General features: G+C 39.0%; 1 protein-coding gene across 1 annotated transcript in view; it reads right to left on the bottom strand.

The window, feature by feature from the left end:
* Positions 1-22,135, bottom strand: part of LOC111150741 (ring finger protein 2) — a 43,866-nt gene extending 21,731 nt beyond the window's left edge. The window contains exon 1 of the mRNA XM_022508320.1: positions 21,957-22,135. The gene's annotated coding sequence lies outside the window, so the exon portion shown is untranslated. The remainder of the gene's footprint in view (positions 1-21,956) is intronic.
* Positions 22,136-22,938: the final 803 nt, after the last annotated feature.

Below are 22,938 nucleotides of genomic sequence, written 5' to 3'. Positions count from 1 at the left end.
AAGCACGGGGAGAGGCAGAAGCAGACTTCCTGCTGAGCTGGGAGCCGGATGTGGCACTTGATCCCAGAACCTGGAGATCTTGACCGAAGCTCAAGGCAGACACTTAACTAAGCCACCAAGGCGCCCTAAAAACATACTATACTTAAGTAATGAATTTAATGAACTGTATGAACTACTGAAAAATTTGCATGCTAGGTTCAATCACATTATGGATTAGTCTTCTGAAGACTAGTCTAAGGACCTAACCACTAATCACAACACTGTTCCTACATACATATTCTTTTAATAGTGCCTAGCAAATAGAGGCTTCCTAAAGTGCCATTTTTTTTTTAAAGATTTTATTTACTTATTTGACAGAGATCACAAGTAGGCAGAGAGGCAGGCAGAGAGAGAGAGAGAGAGAGAGGAGGAAGCAGGCTCCCCACTGAGCAGAGAGCCCGACATGGGGCTAAATCCCACGACCCTGGGAACATGACCTGAGCTAAAGGCAGAGGCTTTAACCCACTGAACCACCCAGATGCCCCTGCCATTTTTTTTTAAATCCCACCCCTAATCTACAATCCTTTAATTGGTCAAGGGGAATGTAAAAAATCATGGTCAAGTCTATTAGAGATTACATGTGGCAAAGAACAGGTTTCTGAAAAACTGAAAACAATAAAAATAATAAAACATTCAATTCTTTGAGACCCCCCAAGACTCTCAACTCCCTTGAATAAGTCATACATTTGCTCCTGAGACCATTCTCTAGCTCCCCTAGAAGGAAAAATGGACTAAATCATAAATTCCTCAAGAATAAGGACAGAGAACTCTGTATTTTAGGTATGTCTTTATTTTATGGTACAACAAACAAAACACCCAGAAAGTACAGTAAATTATTTTTTTGAACGGAATCAGCTTGCATATGCATCATAATACTGGCTGCTACTGGTTATGGACCTATATTCAAATTTTTCAAGTTTTTTTTTTTTTTTTTTAAATCTTCAAAGTGACAGAAATGTTCAGGGTCATTGGCAAAGTTGAATGAGATGTTCATATAAAGTGCCTGGCATATTTCATGAATGATGGTCATAAAACAAAGAGGGCATCATTTCCTTGATTTATTTCAATAAATTAAGAATTCTTATTTCTCAGCCCCCGGCCACCCAAAATATAAAAGATCAGGGAGAAAAACTACTTAGCCACTCCCTAATGTACTAAAAATATTACATTAATCACTTTTTAAAAAGATTAAATTACTTTAGAAAAAAACATAAAAATGTTTGGTTATGTGCTTCATGTGATTAAAAAAAAAAAAAAAATCAAACAGCAGGCCAATTAATCCAAGACTACTCTTTAAGGCCTTTTCAGTAACAAAAAATTGCCAGAAAGAGATTTGTCAGTTGCCTACTGCTAGTAAACTGTGTGGGCTGAATATTAAGTGTAGCTCCTGGAAGCTTAAAAGAAAAAGAGAAATACTAAATAGAGACATTGCTGGCCCAGACTTTATTAAAAACTTGTAGAATCTTTAAAAAAGGGACATAAAGTAACATAAAGAAGCTCATCCTGAAGCACAGTTTTGCAGAACATTCAAAGACATTCAGATGTCTCTTGGATTATCCCTCCCTCTTCGAACACAATCTTTGAGGGACTAAGATAATATAGGCCAGGTACACCTGAGTCTGATCATTAAGTGTATAGGACGAGGGGTGCCTGGGTGGTTCTGTCAGTTAAGTGTCTGCCTTTCAGCTCAGGTCATGATCTTGGGGTCCTGGGATGATTCCTGCATTGGGCTCCCTGCTCAGTGTGAAGTCTGCTTGTCTCCCTCTCTCTGCCCCACCCCCGCTCATGCTCTCGCACTCTCTAATAATAAAATCTTTTAAAAAAAGAAAAAAAAAAAAAAAGATCTTACATGGCCTTTATTTATCATCTGATCAGAGTCCCAACACATCAAAGTCTTAACTGAGACCCTAGTACGTGCTGGGTCACAGTGAACTGGTAACATAATTCTCAGTAAAAGCTTCACGTGTACATTTTCTGTAGTTTACCGAAAGAAAAATTCATATTAAATAGAAACTGTGCAGCCAAAAAGGCTGGCCCTGTGTTGTAAAATTTTAGGAGTCTAAACTGTATTCTTACCAAAGTATAGCTATAACAAAGCAACCACAAGGGAGCTTCCAGACCGGATAATACACTTTACCCAAAAAAGGAGGCTTTAAATATAAATTATTTTGAGCTAAAACTTCAAAGTTCTGTGCCAAAGAATGTTCACCAGTTGCTTTAATCATAAAAACTGCCTGGTGTACAGAATATTTTAAATAGAATTAAAGACTAATATGAGTAAGTTATAAATTACAGCTCCCCCACCAAAGGAGAAAGAGTTTACGTAAATGGAGTTGTTTAGAAAAGTCCATTTGCACTTTGAAAAATGATTGCTGTATCAATTTCCTACAACTCTAACAAATTACCATACTCTCTTACTTCTGGAGGCCCAAAGTCCTAAATCAGTACCATTGGGCCGAAATTAAAGTGCTGGCAGGGCTGTGCTTCTTCCAGAGGTTTTATTGGAAATTCTGTTGTTTCTTCCAGCTGGCATTCCTTCCCTTGTGGCCACACTGCCTCCACTTCTGTATAAGTAATCTCCCTCTGCCTCACTCAAAAGATACAGAATGACATTTAGAGCCCACCCAGATAATCCGGGATAATCTCTTCATAACAAGACCTTTAATTTAATGACATTTGCAAAGACTTCCTCACACACACAATCCAGCCCCAAACAAAGTAACATTACAGATTGCAAGGATTAGAATGGGGACATTTTGGAAGAGCCCATTTTTCAGCCTACCAAACGTGCCAAAGCAAGCTTAAATATATAACCAATTCCTTGCAGCCAACACTTATGTCTTTATCCTGCACATGATTTCTTTCCTTCGTTTTTCAAATTGTAAAATATATATCAGAAAATACAATAACTTTAAATTAGATTATCCCACCTTCCATTAAGCATTTTTCCTCATTTGAGATTTGCTTCCCTGAGCACTATGAAACAAAACGAAGAAACTCTTTATTTTTAAACAAGAAATATATCTTTTTCTTTCATGGTTATTGTCCTTTCTGAACATAAAGTAAATACACATCATTTCAAATTAGCTCTCTCAATCTTTAGCATTTTTCTTTTCCTCTTTATACAACATGTGAGTGAGCAAACTATTTGTTCCTTAATTAAAACACTGCTTGCTTACAGGATACAGGTGTTCAATTTTAGAAACTGTATTCAAGACTGGGCAAACCAGGGAGCAATAATAAATTCTGACTAAGCAATCCAACTGCCATCATAGCATTGCCTGCAGTAAGTATCACCTCATAAAAACCACTTGCAGCAGTTTAATCTAAAACTACAGCTGTAAAACAGACATTAATTTTTGTAAGCTTCTAGAGTAAAGACACAAAGGCAGTATTCTTTATTGAAAAAGATACCATTGTACTAAACATCTGGAATACTCATCAAAATTACTTTGGTAACCTAACAGCATCTTTATTTAAAAAGGTAATAATAGGGGCGCCTGTGTCGCTCAGTGGGTTAAGCCTCTGCCTTTGGCACAGGTCATGGTTTCATGGTCTCAGGGTCCTGGGATTGAGCCCCGCATCAGGCTCTCTGATCAGCGGGGAGCCTGCTTCCCCCTCTCTCTCTGCCTGCCTCTCTGGCTACTTGTGATCTCTCTGTCAAATAAATAAATAAAATCTTTTTTAAATAAATGAAAAATAAAAAGGCAATATAACCAATTCCTAATTGGATTATATTTTTTTACATATTGCAGAGCAGAGCAGGAAACTTTCAAAGATGATTTACCAAATCTTCATTACCCAATCTTAAGTTTTCGAGCACTGGTAACAAGGTTTTTTCTAGTCTTATATAACAGAGTTATTGTTACAGGGAAAATAATTGTTTGAAGAATTTTTAAGGCACCAATTAAAATGCAGATCTAGATAATTAGTGTGATCTGTGCCCTCCTACCATACTTATCACCCATCACTATCTCATCTCCTCTAACACTACTTCATTTTCCTGAACCTCCCCACCGCCCCCCCACAACAGTTTCTTAATGACCCAATTCAGTCTCTCCTACTAAGGTCTAATATTGGTCAACACCAGTTGAAGCAGCAGCAGCCACCTTGTTTTCCTTCCGCTCCCTCTGCCTATCCATATTAGAAGCTAGCTAACAGACCTATAAAGAAAAACAGCTGAGTTCAGCAATTTAGGAAACATTTACTGAGAACTACCATGTGATAGGAAAAGAGACCCTCCAAGTGCTCATTGACTAGTGGGTCCTGAACATGCTTTCAATACCATTTGGTAAATGCTACAAGAGCACCAAAAACCAAAACAAAACAAACAACAATAGTCAAATGGAAAACCAGAAAGGTTTCCCAGAGAAAGAGATTCTTCCTTGAAAGAAGAGACTTTTTAAGGTCAAGTGGAAGTTAACCAAATGAGGAAAGAGAAGCAGTCCAGAAGGATCATCATAATAAGCAAAGGCACAACTCAGTATGGTGTGCTGGGGAACTAACTAGATCACTATTAAATGAGAAAAGAAAAGAAAAAAAAAAAAAAAAGAGAGACAGGCAGAGAGTGAAGCTGAAGAATTAAACTGGACCAGATCAGGGAAGCCTAAAAGCCATGCAAAGGTCTCAGGAAAAATCTACAATTCAATGACAAGGTGAGATTTGCTTCTGAGACAGACCAACTCTGGTAACAGTGGAGGATGTACTTGCAGGAGGCAAGAATACCAGTTAAACGGCTTGTGCAATATTTCAAATAAGAAATTTGTGCAATATTTCAAATAAGAAATGAATACAATGAGTCTGTTAATACTAAGGGTGAATTAGGGGCAGCAGAGCTGCAAAATATGTAGGAGGCAAAATACTTGGGGTATAGGAAAAGAGAAAGAAAGGAGAAGAAAGCCATAAACTCCCAAGGTTGTGGCTGTTAAGATTTTGATACGAAAAAAAAAAAAAAAAGTGAGAAACCAAAAAGGAAATGGTATTTTTGCCACTTCTATTCAACATATTATACTGAAAGTCTACCCACATCAATTAGGCATCCACACTAGAAAAGAAAAAGTATCTGTTTACATATGATATGATTTTATAGATAGTGAACCCTCCAGACTCCACAAAAGAAGTTAAAAACTAAACTGATTAAATGAATTGAGCAAAATTGCAGAGGGGGAAAGTCAACATACAAAAAACAATTGCATTTCTATATACTAACAATAAACAGTCTAAAAAGGACATCAAGAAAAAAATTCCATTTGCAAAAGTATCAAAAAGAATACTAGGAATAAACTTAACTAAAGCAAAGATTTGTACACCAAAAATTATAAAACACTGTTGGAAGACATTAAGTAAATGTAAAGATATCCCATCCTATTTTCATGGATCAGAAGACTTAATATTGTTAAGATGACAATAATATCCAAAGCAATCTACAGATTCAACACAATTCCTATCAAAATCCTGATGGTTTTTGCAGAAACCTAATATTCATATAGAAAATCAAGGAGAGGCGCCTGGGTGGCTCAGTGGGTTAAGCATCTGCCTTCAGCTCAGGTTCTGATCTCCACATCCTGGGATTCAGCTCCCTGCCAGCAAGGCAATCCACAAAATGGGAGAAAAATTCACAAATCATGTATCTGATAAATGATTAATATCTGGAATATATGAAGAATTACTACAACAACAAAACAACTCAATTAAAACAATGGGGAAAAGACCTGAATAGACACATTTCTCCAGAGAAGATAAACAGATGGCCAACAAGTACATGAAGAAATGTTCAATATCACTAATCATTAGAAAGATGCAAATCAAAACCACAAAATATCACACTTTATACCCATTAGGATGGCTACATGACTAGTATAAAAAAAAAAAAAAAAAAAAAAACCAGAAAACTGCAAGTATTCGTGAAGATGTGGCAAAAGTCAAACCCTAGTGTGCTGCTTTTGGAAATATAAAATGATATAGCCAGTTTTGAAAAAAGTACGGCAAGTCCCTCAAAAAATGAAATACAGAATTACCATATGATCCAGCAATTCCAATTCTAGGTATGTACCTGAGAGACAAAAATCAAAGTATGAAATCTTGCCAGGGCTGAAATAAAGTACCTACTTCACAGAATCCTGTGAAGAACATATGATAGCTATTATTGTTGTAATAAAAATGAGACAACACATTATCCTATTCAACCTACATTTCTAACAACAAAGACAAAAACTGCATATTGCTCTTGAGGGGTAATAAATATTAATCATAACTTACTATAAAGAAACTAATTTACACTGTGGGATAAAATATGATATCAATTTAAGATAAACTAAAATATTGCATTTATAAATTTTTAGTGGCCTTCTCACGTCTCCAACTGCGGTACTGTTGGAGTAATTCTAGCTAAAGATTAGTTTGTTTTTTTTTTAAGATTTTTATTTATTTATTTGACAGAGATCACTGAATGGGCCCCCCAAAGTGTCCACATCTTAATGCCCAGAATTTGTGACTATGTCACCTTACGTGACAAAAAGGACTGTGCCAGTGTGATTAAATTAAGAATTTTTGAGATGGGGAGATAATCCTAGATTATGTGAGTTTGGGCCAATATAATCAGAAGAGTCCTTATAAGAGAGAAGGCGACGTGATGAAGGAAACAGGGATAATAGAGTGAACATCTAAGAGGCCATGCTTCTGGTATGCTGAGCAAGGACCCATGAGCTAAGAGGGTGTCAGCAGCCTCTAGAAGCTAGAAAAGTAAAAGGTATGAATTCTCCCCTAGAGCTTCCAGAAAAAATGCAGACTTGCCAACATCTTGATTTTAATCCCTTATGACCCATTTTGGACTTCTGACTGTCAGAACTGTAAGCAACAGGAAACTAATACACCAGCTGAACCCAGATTATCATGAGAAAGTCAATGGCAGAGGGAAAGAAATTGAAAAAAAAATATGTACAACAGTTTACATGCCCAGTGGAGTACTGGCTTCTGCCAAAAGAAAATTCAACACATCCACAGGATGTGAGTAGTTCTCAAATTTGGCTGCATATAGGTGTCACCTGGAGAACTTTTAAACAATTCAGGTCACAAGGTCCCATTTCAGATCAATTCAGTCATTACATCTGGGGCTCCTGACGTGGTCAGAGAATCAGTCAGGTGGTTTTAATGTACAGCCAGGGTTGAAAACTTGCTATTCTAGCTAAAGATTAGTTTTGTTTTGTTTTTTTAAGATTTTTATTTATTTATTTGACAGAGATCACAAGTAGGCAGAGAGGCAGGCAGAGAGAGAGAGAGGAGGAAGCAGGCTCCCCGCTTGAGCAGAGAGCCTGATGTGGGGCTCAATCCCAGAACCCTGAGATCATGACCTGAGCTGAAGGCAGAGGCTTTAACCCACTGAGCCACCCAGGCGCCCCTAAAGATTAGTTTTTAGCAATCTAAGGAAACCTATGGCATTTCCAAATACTACTAGAAGTTCCTGAAACTGTCCCCAATAAAGATGTGGTTCACCATTCATTGGTTTCATGTACGTTTTGTTAATTTATCTTTTTTTTTTTTTAAGATTTTATTTATTTATTTGACAGAGATCACAAGTAGGCAGAGAAGCAGGCAGAGAGAGAGGAAGAAGCAGACTCCCTGCTAAGCAGAGAGCCCGATGTGGGGCTCGATCCCAGGACTCTGGGATCATGACCTGAGCCGAAGGCAGAGGCTTTAACCCACTGAGCCACCCAGGCACCCCGCTAATTTATCTTTGACAATAAGTTACCCTAAGTAAGAAGTTGCACAAATTCCTAAAGGAAAAACTACTGGATCAAAAGCAAGCAAATTTTTTTTATTCTGACAAATACTTCTAAATTCCTATGCCAATTTACCCTTCTACCAATTAAGGATTAGCAACATGTTTTTTTTAAACCTGCCCAACATTTCACTGATGTTTTAATCTGCAAGGCTTCAATCATGAGTGATCAAGTGTATTTTATTTTCACTGCTTTACTGACCTTTTTTTTTTTGCCTGTCAATTACTACATATCCATTTCTATTAGTTTTTTAAAAGCTGATCTGGTGAAGATGCATGAACAAAATCCACCAACTGTACATTTTAGAAAATAAAACTTTATTAAATCAACAAAAAGGCTGATTTGCGGGGTGCCTGGGTAGCTCAATCAGTTAAGCATCTGCCTTCAGCTCAGGTTAGGTATGATCCTGGGGTCCTGGGATGGACCCCCACTTAGTGGGGAGACTGCTTCTCCCTCTGTCTGCCCCCCCTCGTTTGTGCTCTTTCTCTCTCATATAAATAAGCTGATTTGCAAAAATTTTTTCTGTTAAAGAAATTGACCTTTTGTCTGCCCATGAGTGTTTAATATTTTACCCAGTTTGTTTTTCTGTTCTTTGGCTTTGACTTCTTAAGGTCAGAGATTGTTGGTTTTTTGTTTTTTTTTTTTTTAAACCATATTTATCTTTCCCTATATGGCTTCTTTGGAAAGCTAATCCACACTCTAATCTATACTCTAACATTATAAAAACGTCTACCAGCCACCTAAAGTTTTTTTCTAATATTTCCAGAGTTTCATTTTTTTACATTTAAGAACTCAATCTCTGCCCCTTTCTCTGACACTATGTAACTTACTGGGAACATCATTTATTGTTTAGTTTATCTCTTCTCCACTGATGGAAGTTACCATGCTATCATTTTAACTCATTACAAAAATAAGGAGAAAAAAAATTTAAACATGTGACTATATACACTTATACGTGTATATGTGAAAATTTGAAAATACACACTTAACATACTAACTTCTTACACTGTCAACAATAAACGTGCTGCTGAACTCAGGTATACAGAATTTATAAATTCCTTAGTAAGGTTATGGAATATGAAAATAGGCACCAGGCACACGTCTCTTCCATTTCTTTGCAAAAGCAATTCAACCGTCACCAACCAGGCTGACTCTTCCTTAAAAGAGTGAAGAACAGTTGTCCCTAGCAGTTTTTCCAAAGTTTGTAGGCAGCTTTGCAAAATATATGTTGTCCCTAGCAGTTTTTCCAAAGTTTGTAGGCAGCTTTGCAAAATATATGTTGCCACTAGGTGGAGACAATTTAATAATAGGAATATTAGTTACTGAAACGAGAGTAGCCCTAAATTTTCTAAATATATTATCAAATGGTAAAGAAGTTCTACCTCTAAATTCTTGAGTAAACCAGGGCTAGTTACTTTTGATGAGGATCTGGTTTCCTTATTTGTAAATTTAAGAATTTAAAGTAGCATCAAAAGCCCTCTTAACTAGTAGATCAAAAAACTTGTTTAAAAATGTCTCGAACAGTATCGTGCTTAGAGTCCTGTCCTCTTAAGCTGAAAAGGTATTCTACCTTTAGCAACTTCTTTCAACTTGAATACTTCAAACAATCATAACCAGTTTCCTCCAATCTTTTCTTTTTAAAGCAGGTCAAAAGAGACATACTGTTCACACATCTAGGATTCCAAGTTAAAGCCAAGGTTATCTGCACTTTTTTCCCTTGTCTTAAAGAAAATAGCTGATACCATACTTCTCCACATTCATCTGGTTTGTTTGCACACATACTTTAAACAATGAACTATTTATTTTCCCTTTAACTAGTGTCCTTGGCAGTAGAGGCTATACATCTGGGGGATTTTGTTTCTTTTCCTTTTTTTTTTTCTCGTGCTATTTTATACTTTTTGCCTCATTTAGTCAGAACCTTCCATTTTTGTTAATTTCTTGAATTCTTAACTGTCCCTCTGTCTATTCCTTACACTGGTACTTTACCTCCTGGTTCTCATCTGCCAGTCTAGATTTTGTAACTCTTCCAAGGATGTCTCAATCTCTGCTTGCCTAAGGGGTTTCCAGTCTACTGCTTCATCCGATTACTTGAATCTAGTAACCTAGATTCAACCTGCCAAACCACTGACTCACTAGTAATTTAGTTCTCAGACTTTGGCATGATCTAGGTTCTCAGCTCTGAACACACACCAACTCTATACCACAAACTAACCACATTCTTAGAAAGGGACTTTTAATTCTCCCAGTACCCTAAGACCAAGAGACACAAAGGACACTGATATTTCCCGAGCAAAGCAAAGAAAAAAAAATTTTTTTTTAGTTCCTAAAGTAGAACAAGGGATGCTACCAACTTCATTTCACATCTCTCCCCAGATTAGAGGAAACTAAACAAAGGAGCATATTAATGTGGCAGCAGTTACAAGCTTACTATGGGGCTGTAGACTACTGCTCTGTGTCAGCAGCACACAGGATTGGCCCCCCAAAAACATCTGCAGATTTAATGGCACAGACAGATCAGTACTTCTGGTTTTGAGAGGGAGATGTCAAACACAACTAAGGCATAAAGCAAAGCTTAAAAATTTAAATAAGCTTATCACTAATGACAAAGCTAAAAAGTCTAATAACTACTGAGTTTTAGTCCAAAGCCCCATCTGCCAGAATAAAAGCTAACTTCTGAAAAGTGGTAGAGCAAGGGTGTTATCCTTTCCTGGGAAGAGAAATGTCCATAAAGTCCAGACTCTTGCCAGACGCACAAGTGCTGATGAACACACACATAAGCATTAGCAAACAACAGCATAGGAAATCACAGCAACACCCCATTGTGTCACTGAAAATACAGTAACAGGGTCTACACTTCTGACAAAGGCATATCTGCTGAAAAATTAAATCTGTGGTAATGACAAAAGAATATGATTAATGAAGATAATAGAGAAAGCTGAAGGCTTATGCCCCCAAATTCTCTTATAACAGCAGCTAGAATAATGGAATAACACTTTCAGAAAGAAAGCAGTGAGGCAATTCATTTCCAGAAATACAAAAATATATGAATGCTTTTACCCAGTAATCCCAGTCCTAGCAAATGTTATTAATAATAAACATTTAGAGGGTTCATCACTTTCTCTGAAATTCTGCTTAATCATAACAACCCTATGAAGCAGGTACTATTTTCCTCACCTAAGAAATAAGGAAATTGAGCTAAAGTGTAAATTAATAAGCAACTTGCTTAAAGGTCTCACAGTAATAAGCGTCAAAGGCAAGACTCAAATGTAGGTCTATTTGAGTAAGGAGGCCATGCCCTTAACCACATCAAAGACTACTGGAACTACTACAATAGTAACATCATCAGCAAGTAGACACACTTGCAACATCAACATCAGGAAATTTCCTAGTGATTAAATGTAACAATCGTTAATAGGATATGCAATGACTAATGATACTCGTGAGATAAAATGATAACAGAGGCCACTGATTTGCATCTGTGCTACAATTACAGCTATATAAAAGTTACGTTCTAAGGTAACACAGAGTATTAGGAGTTAGTGGAGGGAGTTTCCATTTTTCAACTCCCAAAATAGTAAGCACAGACTTATAACAGTTTTAAGACAATGAAAGATAAGAACAGAGAAGTGAAGAACATGTCTCTGGTATCCCTTTGTCACACACGGTAGATTTTCTCTTGCAAGAAAAGAAAAACTCTTATGTCCCTATGCATATTCAATAGTAGCAGACAGACTGGGATTCAGGAGACCTCAATTCTCATTTTGGGTTCTTGAAACAATTCCAAAAGATAAACGGATTTAGGGGCACCTCGGTGTCTCAGTCATTAAGTGTCTACCTTTGGCTCAAGTCATGGTCCTGGGATTGAGCCACGTGCATTGGGCTCCCTACTATGCCGGAAGTGTGCTTCCCACCCCAACCCCCCCACCCCCCCACCCCAGCTTGTGTTCCTTCTCTCACTGTATCTCTGTCAAATAAGTAAAAACTTAAAAAAAAAAAAAAAAAGATAAATGGATTTAATCTTTCTTCTGTTCTGGACTTTATCTCTTGGTTTCTGCAACTTATATCAAAAAAAGTTTTAAACTGAAAAAGCAGTCTGGGGTTCCAAAAACCAGGATCTTAGAAGCATGAAAAAGAAATCAGGAGCTCTGAGGACAGAAAGAAGTTTTACAGCTCTGATAAATCTAAAGATTAGCATAGGGGTGCCTGGGTGGCTCGGTGGGTTAAGCCTCTGCCTTCTGCTCAGGACATGATCTAAGGGTCCTGGGATCAAGCCCTGCATCTCTCTGCTCACCAGGGAGCCTGCTTTCCCCCTCTCTCTGCCTGCCTACTTGTGATTTCTCTCTCTCTCTCTCTCTCTCTCTCTCTCTGTGTGTGTGTCAAATAAATAAATAAATAAATAATCTTTTAAAAAAGATTAGCATAATCTTTACGTTCATGAAAGCAGCAAAAATTGGCACAGCTCATCAATACTGGAAATCAACATGGTTTTGAGTTAATATATAGATTTAAACTTTTTAGGGGTGCCTGCGTGGCTCAGTGGGTTAAAGCCTCTGCCTTCAGCTCAGGTCATGATCCCAGGGTCCTAGGATCAAGCCCCGCATCGGGGTCTCTGCTCAGAGGGGAGCCTGCTTCCTCCTCTCTCTCTCTGCCTGCCTCTCCACCTACTTGAGATCTCTGTCAAATAAATAAATAAAATCTTAAAAAAAAAAAGATTTAACCTCTTTATAATAAAATAAACATGTTTTAGGTAGTGTACAGATGTATATATCTTATGTCCATTAAGGCAGAGTTCCTTATCAGCAATGAAAATACATATATTTAAATCTGTATATATCAAAATATTTTTTAAAAGCTACTTACTAGCAATTACACTTTGGTAATCTTAATGTGAGTTCAAATAATGTTAAAAAGAGAAAACCATATAATACTATAATAAAAACTTGGGATGGGTGCCTGGGTGGCTCAGTTGGTTGAGCAACTGCCTTTGGCTCAGGTCATGATCCTGGAGTCTTGGGATCGAGTCCCGCATCGGGCTCCCAGCTCCATGGGGAGCCTGCTTCTTCCTCTGACCTTCTCCCCTCTCATGCTCTCTCACTCTGTCTCTCTCTCTCTCTCTCTCAAATAAATAAATAAAATCCTTAAAAATAAACAAATAAATAAATAGAAAAATAAAAACTTGGGGTATCTGGCTGGTTCAGACAGTGGAGCATGCAACCTACTGGTTTTTCGGGGTTGTGAGTTCAAGCCACACTACATTGGGAGATTACTTAAAAATAAAATCTTTAAGAAAAAAGACTTAAGTAGCTAAAGTAGTGAAATCACCCTTTCATAAGCAAAACTGATTCTGTATTATTAAACAATGAACAAAAAAGAAAACTGACATTAATTCAACACAAGATACTCTTTGCAGGCACTTTTTGTACAGCTTTCCCTCTACCTCCACTTTTTAACGAAATCCTTTAAGTCCACAGTTCTTAACTTTTGAATCCACAACTCCATTAAGAATCTGAAAAAAGTTAGGAACTCTCATGTTGGGGGTGGGGGGCGGGGTAGGATACCATACACAAAACACATGCCCTAAATCTCAGAATAATGGTGCCTTAAGAGAGCCCAGAAATGAAGGCCAAGAACACTTGGCTCCAAAAAAGAATTCCAAAACCTAATAAACAGAAAAACCAGAGATTATCTGCTCTTAATCCTTCTCAGTTTTCATCAGCTATACTGCAACAAAGCTACTGCCAAGGATTACAGATTGATTCTTGTGAATTTATGGAGACCAAAAGTATTGCTTGTTTACTGTGATCTGGCTGTCACAATGAATTTTGGACCTCCCTACCACCAACATAAATACAAAGCTAAAAGGAACCCCACGATCCAACCACTATTAAATCCATCTGAAGTATCATACCATTGTCAAAACGTTACCAGACTGGTTACAGCATAGAAAATGTTTGTGATATCAAAAGAATTTAAAAACACACATAAATTCAGGTCCATAATATAAAATCAGTTAAAACTACATTTTAAACAAAACAAAAACCAAAAGATAAAATTTCCAAAAAGAAATACATCAAAATTTAAGAGGAATTAAAACTGAGTACTGAAAACATGATTTTTTACTTTCTTCTTAAAATTTCCCCAAAAATACACTTAAAAAAATTAAAGTGACGACTGAAACTATATTTAATTTAAAAAAAATTCAATACATTATCAATTTTCCCATTAACCCCTAAGTTATTTTTTAAAGGACCAAGGAATATTTAATATGAGTATTAAAACTAAAAACAATCCATTTAAGAAATGAGTAACATGAAGCATCTGGGGGGCTCAGATCAAGATCTCAGATCCCTGAGACAGCACATAGGCTCATGCTTAGCCCAGAGTCAGCTCTCGGAGATTCACTCTCTGCCCTTCCCCGCACGCTCACACATGCGTGTGCTTCTTCTCATTCAAATAATTAATAAATAAAATCTTAAAAAAAAAAAAAAAGAAATGAAAAACTGCTAGGTTACTGTGTGACACCTTTTTCCTCACTGGCACACCAATATTGTCTTCCTAATTTTCCTAAATCAATTATTGCAACAGATTATCCAAAAGGTTTCAGAAGAAATTAAACTAGCATTGATTGTCATGTTATCGATACATTTATAGTATTACCTTTCCAAAAGTTATGGAGACTTCTGAGAAAAAAAGTATTTCAGGAGGCTACACTGGTAATTTATCACTGGTTAACCCAAACTGGAAATGAGACCTACATTTAAATACAAACATAATCAATTATAATAACATAAGGACAGAGAAACTGAGTCTTAATATTTTAGACAATACTCAACTATCAATGTTCAAGAGTCTTTAATATATTTCATTACTTTATAGCCACATGAGAAAACATTCCTGGAGGACAGTACCTCATAAAAATAGAAAAGCTAGAAAAAAGCATCTTTCCACTAATTCAAAGAGGTATGTTTTCTTCACAAATAGGCCAATTAAAATTTTTAAGAACAAGGATAAGAGGGTAAGTTCATTAAAAGTAAACAAGAGATATATTTTCTAATTTTGCTAAGTGTATTGTGAAAAGCAGATATTTTCTGTAATTGATATCATAAAATAACAAATAAGTAAAACAAAACCACTAGAGTAGTTTCCAGTCAAAACAGTAATACAATCTGTTTCTCATACTCTCCCAGGTCCTTGTCACTTAAACAATCTACAAAGTGGTAGTTTTGCTCCTAATGTGTAAGCAAAGCTTGGGATATTACTGTCTAATGATATAAGGAAGATATCTGACCCTGGTGTAAAAAAATTAATGAGACAGGTCAACCTTAAAATGCAATTATTTAAGGGGGAGAGAATACTATACCATAAACTAGACTTGGGAAAAGGGTTATGAGACATCCACAACTCCTCCCACACTCCATTCCACCCTAACAACTTTGAAATACGAAAACTCCCCTGAAAGTAGACACAGAACTATAACCAGCATCCTTGCCAGAGATTAATCCATCTCTCTCTTTCTTCGCCTACATCCCATATATTTGCAATGTGCTTCACTGTTTACAGAACCTTTTACCTACACTACCTCTTATGTCTTTACAAATAATCTGTGAGGTCAGCAAGAGTGGCATTTTTTTTTAATAGAAAACAGAAAGGCCAATAATCTTGCTCGTAGTGAAACCGGACCTAGAAACCAAGACTCCTGCCTTCAGTTCTGAAGCTCTTTCCACTATATACAACACTACCCTTTCTGTAATATAGTAAAGGCTCCTATAAAACATTTGGCTTGATTCCAAGACAGCAGTCCCAGACTGAATTGGACTCTATATAGCACATGGTGTAAATAGTGAAGGTTTAATGCAATTACTGGCATGGAGGCATACATCTTTTTAAAAGTGAAGAATCAGTTGGTTTTAAGTTGGTTTAAGTTAATAGTGTGTGTATGGTAGTAGAAACAAACAGAACACTATTCTAAGAGAAGTCAAAATGAAATACTACAGATTTGCATATTTTACAATAGCTAATAGAGACAGTAGTAACAAATGGAATAGGGAAAAAAAGGAGACAAAAAATGGATAATTAAAAAGAACAACATAAAAAGAAACTGCATCATATTTTTAGGAAATAAAATGAGGAGCTTGTCTTTCTGCCAGAAGTAACTGTGAGACTTTGGATCGTTAGCCTATAAAGTAATGAGGTGAACAAGACGATCTCACTTAGGCGTTAAACGGATCCCTGCCAAAACTGCGGCTCTGGAATAAAACATCCCAAGTCCTATTTCTAGATCAGCTGTTGGTGCTACACAGGTTAAGTTAACCAATTATTTTAATCTTTCAACTCTCACATCTGTAAAATCAAACAACGCTCTACTCAAAACTACTTTCTAATGACCTTGGAATGAAGAAACAATGTCTGCAAAGTAATAATCAACATTTTTAATTCCCATCATCTACTGCAAAAACAAAATTTCTCAAACATCTTATATGTTGCAGCACTAGGCTAGGCTAAAAGTGCAGAGAAAGTGATAGCCTTTACGATCTAAATCAATACGGCACACAGAAATGCTTAACTAGTAATGACTATGACTACATAACAATATTGTGGCATCTCAGGTAAAGAGCTTTCATAGCTGAGCTGAACACAGCAGAGAGAATAAAGTTGGATTTGATCAAGATACAAAATAAAAATAGTAGTCATTAAGTTTAGCAAGGCAAAGAGGCAAGTAGGTTGCAACGTCCTTTGGGTTCTCAAAGCACATCACTCGTCTGTTATTGCATTTAACACACTGTAAGATGGTTTATTTGTCATCCCTACTTAGACTCTAAATTCCTTAAGGACAGAGACCTTGTTCAATACATTTTCTACCCCTAACCCCTTGAATAGGGTCTGGCACACAGAAGAAAATCAACACGTTTTTTGAACAGGCAAGGTAAGGACAAGAATCCCTATTTAAATTATTGTACTTTAACCTACACTATTTTGTGCCGACCATTTACTCACTCTCTCTCAACTCTAAAACCACATTCTAGATACCGCACTTTGGTGCTGCAGCTGAGACTGCAGAATTTTATTCCACATACTCTTCTGCCAGCTCTCCCTGCTAGGCTTCGACAGTGAAGGCAGTAAAAGGAAAACTGGAAAGCAAAAAGAGGGGTGAAAGGACTTGCTTCCAGTTTCTAGCAGCAGCAGCAACTGCAGCCCCTCACCCTGGCAGAAACAACAGTGTTTAGTCTCCAGCGACTCTGGGTACTTTTAGGTACTTCCAGAAACTGATCAGCAGCTGAATGGTGACCTCCTCAAAGGTTCAGAACCAGGCCAATGGAATCTTTTCTCTGAGCTCTTAGGTCCATTACACTGTAATGTTCTCTTTTTGCTCTTAAAACCATCGAACCAACTCCCTATATTAAAACTCCTCTGCTGAAATTCTTACTCAAGTTACTGTCTTCTCTACTAGGACAAATACACTGTCAAACAGCTCTCCTTTTAGAGATTTTGCACCTTCACTGAAGACAAAAGTTAAGAAAATTTGGAATTATTCCTATAGATAAAATCTATTTTATAAAGGATAACTCAAAACCCTTTAGATTTGTCTGCTAAGGGGTACCTGGTTGGCTCAGCTGGTGGAGCATGCAACTCCTGATCTCAGGACGGAGTTCAAACCCCATTTTGGGTATAGAGATTACTTAAAAATCTTTTAAAAATTTGTTGAGGTGCACCACAAAAATCATTCAACTTTTGTGTTTTAAACTATCCAACTTGAAAAGAAAAAAAGAAAGGAAATGAGAATTATTTAAATAGCACAAGGTATTCTAAGCACACACAACCACCTCCCTTTACTAGAGCTCATATCCTACAGAAAATGTGAGATGGTAAAAGCTCACTTGCTGCTCTTCAAAGGTCTCAGCTCCCACAAGCCTCTCCTCACGTAAGCATGACCATGCTGAATGTGATTCTTACATTTAAATGCATTTTTGGAGGGGCACCTGGCTGGTAGAGTTGGTGCAGCATGCGACTCTTGACCTTGGGGACGAGTTCAAGCCCCACACTAGACACAGAGTTTACTCTAAAAAGAAAATAAAGGGCGCCTGGGTGGCTCAATCGGTTGAGCGACTGCCTTCAGCTCAGGTCATGATCCTGGGAGTCCCCAGATCAGTTTGCGATCAGTTCTCATCAGGATCCCTACTTAGCAGGGGGTCTGCTTATCCCTCTGACTGTCCCCCTCTCGTGCTTGCTCTTTCTCATTCTCTCTCTCAAATAAATAAATAGAAACTTTAAAATAAAAAAATAAAAAGTAAATAAAGATTTTTTAAAATTTAAATAAATTTTTTTTTCGTTGTTCAATATGGCCCCTAAATGCAATAGAAAGTTTTCTTTTGTTGAACACTAATCTGTTCCAACACGAAAGGTAAACTGAATTTATTGGCATATTGTTCTCCCTTCCTAAGGGATTTTCAAGAAATCATTTTCTTTTTTTTACCACGTGTGACTTTCATTTTATGCATCAACTTTAGAATCTAACCTCTTCATAAAATGCAACTGCACTCTGTAGCATAGAAACAAAAAGAAATCCCCCGTGCAGGAGAGTCCATAATCAACACATCTGTTGAAAATAAGTCACCAAAATGCTTTGATAGCTTTCATATGGTCTGTTACTTAATAAAATAGCCTCATTAGACAATTTAATCTGAGGTGAACTACAAAAATAATCTTTTATTATTGTACCTAACAAACTTATTTTTTTTAATTATGACAAAATGGAAGATACGGAGAAGCAGCAAACATACTGTTAATCCATTTCCAAATGAAATGGGAGAAAGCAAATTCAAACAACAGGAATCCTTCCTGTAATTTTTAGTAATGTACACAGCTGAGCTTCCAACATTGAGTATCACTAGACCCAGACATACTAGCCCACTTCGCCTGCCTATAACATCTATAAGGCAAAAGAGAAGTGAAAAGAATTTTAAACTTGAAAATCCATTGCCAATTCTACTGGAGTTCCTCCAAGTAGCATAAAAATGGATAGTGGGCCACCTACTTCCCTTACCACCTACATCTAAAAGTCAGGGACTCATTACCTAGCTCCTGCTACAGATATAAAAATACTAACACCACCTTCTACTTATGTGCCAAGAGTCGTATTACCACAGTCAGTATGTCCATGTAAAATAAACCAAGCTCTATTCCTTTCTTTTTATTTTATTTTATTTTATTATTTATTTGACAGAGAACACAAGTAGGCAGAGAGGCAGGCAGAGAGAGAGAGAGAGATGGGGGGAAGCAGGCTTACTCTGAGCAGAGAGCCCAACGCGGGGCTTGATCCCATGACCCTGGAATCATGACCTGAGCCAAAGGCAGAGACTTTAACCCACTGAGCCACCCAGGCGCCCCAAGCTCTATTCCTTTCAACAAGAAACACCCAAGGACCCATCTGACACATTACATGGAAACCTAGGGATGAGGGGGATAAATAGGATATCTTGACCTACAGAGAGGGAAAGGACAGGGCAAATGTTATTGTACCTCTGTATACCCCCCCCAATTATATGGGGATCTGTTCAATTAAATGCAAAAAAAAAAAAAATTCAGTAAGTTACTATGATAACTAAGATTTCAGAGAAATGGGAAAAAATGAAATTGAATAATGTGTCTAATAACAAGGCCTTCACACCATGTATAATAAACACTCAGTGTAGATTTGTATGTGGGCAGAACATACATAATCCGACAGTATTTTTCCTTTTCTAAAAATGGCAAACCGTGATGCATTGTTTAGTTTCTCCAGACTTAATAAATGAGTTGCCACAAAATTATGAGTGCTTTAAGTCATACTAAAAATGTGTCCATAACTTTAATAAAGTACATTTTCATGTTAACTCACTTCTCTTGCTGGAAGGAATTATGCTTCTTTGCTTAATGTATAGAAATGAAACTGTCACTGAAACATCTGGTTATATATTATTCATTAGACATAAATCTACCTTTACTCCAAAGACCACATAATAAAAACACAAATCATGAATAAATCAGAGAATGACCTCACACTACACACTAAAGGTCAATAATACAAAAATGAAATTCCTAAGATATTTGCTGACCTGCTCTATACAGTATTTCTATCCACACAAACCTAGGATCTAGCTCAATACAGGCAGAGAAAAACTCAAAATTCTCAAAATGTCTCAGTATTTTGAATGTGTGCATTGTCTACATAATATTAGTGGCTCTAATTTGAAAATTTTCTGTGCAGCACATATGAGGACCACAAGCATATTTTTTAAATACTCAGGCTAGCCTACTCAGGCACTTTTCCTTCATAAATTCTCCAAATCACTCTCATACGTACTATAATTAACCTCAAGGAGGATTCCACAAGTGTACCTGAAGGAAATAACTCAAGTCCTCAGAAAAAGTAAGGGGCCATATTTGCTGTGCTATCGCTGGAAAATGGAGTCTTATACAACCACCCATTATTTTACTTTGAACACGTTAAATGTACAATCCAGATTTTATTTTTTTTAATTTTATTTATTCATTTGACAGACAAAGATTACAAGCAGACAGAGAGGCAGACAGAGAGAGAGAGGGAGGGGGAAGCAGGCTCTCTGCTGAGCAGAGAGCCCGATGCGGGGCTCGATCCCAGAACGCCGAGATCATGACCTGAGCAGAAGGCAGAGGCTTTAACCCACTGAGCCACCCAGGCGCCCCTACAATCCAGATTTTAAAAGATACCTGTTGATTGTGACGAGTATAAATTACAGGGGGAATAAAGATCACCAAAAATCTTATTGCTGCCATTTAAATTCTTTGTAAATCAAAGGGTCAAATATTTACTGTAAGAAGCCTGATCTGACACCAATCTAAGTTATTAAAAAATTCAACAACTACACCCCAATGCAGTAAAGAGAAAGTAGATTACCTACCAATTACACTAAGTATTCCAGCTTATCGTCTTGGAACTCACCAAAAGTAGATTATGTAATACAAATCACTCAGACATGAGTTTTAAACATAATGCTCAGTCTAAAACATCCAAGCCACGTCTCAATTTTTTTTTTTTAATTTTTAAAAGTAGAGCGTATTACCAAAACACTGAATGCAAACCTATCCTGTTACAGCAAATTTCTTCAGACACCTCAAGGAAACCTAACATTTTCAAGCCACTTTACCCCTTAAAGGCACACATTCTCTCAAACTTTCTGACAGCCATGCAGTATATACCCAAAAAAGGTCTGAAGACGGTAAGACCATAAAGGTCTTAGCGGGCGGATAATCGGAAGGAACCTCGGAAGTTTCGAAGACCAATTTTTACTAACAGTATCTCTGGGAGCAAGGAAGCTACTTCTTCTAGAGGAGGCAAAGTATCTTGACAACCAGGTCTACGGTTCCCTGGCGACACCCAATACCGAAGATCTCAGCGTCAACGACAGGGTTCAAAACGCGAGGCTTCCATCAGAAACAAACCAAGACACCCCCCTCCCCCCACGACTCCTCCGGGGCAACCTCGCGGTTTTAGAGAGCAGCAACAGATACTCGCGGGCAGGCAGGCGGCACTCCAGGAATGTTTTAACCCGGAGGGCTCTGCCCGCAGCCCACAAGGAACCCCGACGCCGAGGAGCGCCTCCACCAGCGAACCCAGACTCCAGCACCGCGGGGGGAAGAGGGGGCATTCTGCACAAAGCACCCCTACCCCACCCCCACGGTGTAGACACACACTGGCGGGCAGCGAGGGGGAAGCCCGGAGGAAAAACCCCGCATTCCACGCGGCTGGCCTCGGAGAGGCCCCGCAGAGAGGCTGGAGCCCCCGCCCCGAGAGGCGAGGGGGCCGCACAGTGGCCCCGGCCTCCGCGGAGGAGCGGACAGCAAGGGGTTCCCAACGAAGGAAGGAATTCAATCCCTGAGCCTCGCCCACGGGGTCCTCCGCAAGCCGGACCCTTGAAGAACGGGAACAATGAGAAGCTGCCTCCCCCCACCATCCCCGCCCCGAGAGCGGCCGGGGGCGGCGGCGCCATCTCCCCTCACACCCCCGCGGGCAACACACCCCCGGCCCCCGGGCTGCCGTCAGCCGCCCGCAGCCCGGCCGAGCCGACGCGCGTCCCGGCCCGCAGTTCCCGCGCCCTTCGCCTCCTCGCCCGCCCCACTCACCGGCTCCTGCCCCAGCCCGGGACTCAGCTGGCCGCGGCCAGACCGAGACACAGGTACAAGCCGCCGCGGCCGCCGGCGCCGCCGCACAATATGGCGAGCCTCGGCTTCCGCAATGGAGCTCGGGAAATACAACAGGGGCCGCTCAATATTCATGAGAGACTGAGGGGAAGCCGGCTCGGCCGGCGCTGCGGGGAGGGCGGGAAGGAGCGATCCAGCGAGGGGGCGGAGGCGCGGGACGCGGACGTACACCGCGCGGGGAGGCCCGCGGCGCGAGGGGAGGGGGCGCCGCCGCGTGCTGGCCTGGAGGGCGCGAGCCGCCCCTCCCCGGGCCGGCCGGCCCCGCCCCTCGGCGCCCTCGGCGGGGTAGACGCAGCCCCCGGGCAACGCCCGGATGTCGACGGCGCGGCCTCGCTGTCGTGGTTCAGGCTGCTGGAGCTTTCGGCCCCCGCTTCGGCCCACCCATTACACCTCGTCGGCCGGCATTTAGGGTTTGGGCTGGGAGTTGTGCTGTCTGTGACTGCCTCCGGTTCTTACACCCATCCCACCCGGCAGACGTCCTCATTAGGCATTCAGCCCTAGAACTTCACCTGAACTTCGGCTGCCTGCCTCCCCGTTCAACAAACACACACTTACCATCCTGGCGAAGTGAACCTACAACATCTAATTATTACAGGGTAAATGACCTTCTATTCTAGAAGTATATTGTTGGACGTCTGTAAGTTTCCGATTGTTTTCATCAGCTCTATTATACCTTGCTGTTTTCTTCCTACCTTCTTGCCCCCTTCCAGTATTATCTTCTGAACTTGAGAATATGAGAATAGATTAAATAGATGTAATCATTACCTAAAACACAACCAATTAGCCAAAAAAATTAATGTAAAATGCGTACAAATTAAGCGATAAACTGAAGAAGTTAAGCGAAAGAGTTCCCGGACCTCAGGGTATGCTATTGGTGAGATGTCCTATTCTCTTGAAAAGATAA

This window comes from Enhydra lutris, unplaced genomic scaffold (genome assembly GCF_002288905.1).
Source record: "Enhydra lutris kenyoni isolate GAN:26980312 unplaced genomic scaffold, ASM228890v2 scaffoldscaffold24, whole genome shotgun sequence".
NCBI classification, from domain to species: Eukaryota; Metazoa; Chordata; class Mammalia; order Carnivora; family Mustelidae; genus Enhydra; species Enhydra lutris.
The sequence above is the reverse complement of the archived record's forward strand: the minus strand, read 5'-3'. Positions and strand labels throughout refer to the sequence as shown.